General features: G+C 50.7%; 1 protein-coding gene across 1 annotated transcript in view; it reads left to right on the forward strand.

The window, feature by feature from the left end:
• Positions 1 to 1,091, forward strand: part of LOC106815762 (putative carbonic anhydrase-like protein 2) — a 13,294-nt gene that overhangs the window by 8,007 nt on the left and 4,196 nt on the right. The window lies entirely within an intron of this gene.

Here is a 1,091-nt window from a genome sequence, read left to right on the forward strand (position 1 = left end):
CACCGAAGCACAACGAAGTACACCGAAGCACAACGAAGTACACCGAAGCACAACGAAGTACACCGAAGCACAACGAAGTACACCGAAGCACAACGAGGTACACCGAAGCACAACGAGGTACACCGACGCTTATGGATTCACGCCTCGTCATAGTTTCGTTATCCTTGTCAACGGAAACGAATCGTCTCGACAGATTAACGTCGGACGGGTCGGCAATACGTTTGCGAATCTCTGCCGACACATTTATATGCCATAGTAGCGAATACGGGCGCTCAAGCTGACATTGACTTTGCTATCAGTGATTAGAGTCCTCATACTTGCGTATAGAATTCATGCTTGCATATACGAGTGAGAAATAGATCGGCTGTTGTGAGTTTATCAATTCGCTGCAGGACTCCCGTGCGCTATGGTATTGTTAGCGTCTAAATGGTTTCCGTCGCCCGCGTATAGAACGCGAAGATTCTGGCGACGAGGGGAAATATTTGCGCAACCGCGACAAAATCACTGCGTTTTGTTTGAATGCGGCGGTTATTAGCACGTCGCTAGCACGTCGCTAGCACGTCGCTAGCACGTCGCTCTCCCCTGCTGCCGACTGCTAAGCAACGCAGACGTCGTGGCCAGAACGAATACCGCATCTCTGCATGCAAATCTCACGAGCAGTATGGTCGAGAAATTATACGCTCCCGTTTCGATTTTGATCGTTTATTGTTGCTTGCATCGTGGTCGCGTGTATGGCGATGGATGTCGCTACCGCGCGTCTTGTTCTACGTGCAGCCTGTGTGCGCGCGTTTTCGATAGAAGATGAAGTCGTTTTGACCGACGACGTCACGAGATATTGAGATGAGATTGAGATGAGATGAGATGCCCCAAGCGCGGCGTTCGGATGCGTTGAGCGTTGGAGCCTTATTATTGTTTCCGAGATGGAACAATGCCGTATGAACGAACTAATGAGAATTGGCAAGACGCACGCAGTGCAGAAGGAAGGAGAGTGTGAAGAGAGAGAGAGAGAGCGCGAGAGAGCGAGAGAGAGAGAGAGAGAGAGAGAGAGAGAGAGCGAGAGCGCGAGAGAGCGAGAGAGAGAGAGAGAGAGA

This window comes from Priapulus caudatus, unplaced genomic scaffold (genome assembly GCF_000485595.1).
Source record: "Priapulus caudatus unplaced genomic scaffold, Priapulus_caudatus-5.0.1 Scaffold1194, whole genome shotgun sequence".
NCBI classification, from domain to species: domain Eukaryota; kingdom Metazoa; phylum Priapulida; class Priapulimorpha; order Priapulimorphida; family Priapulidae; genus Priapulus; species Priapulus caudatus.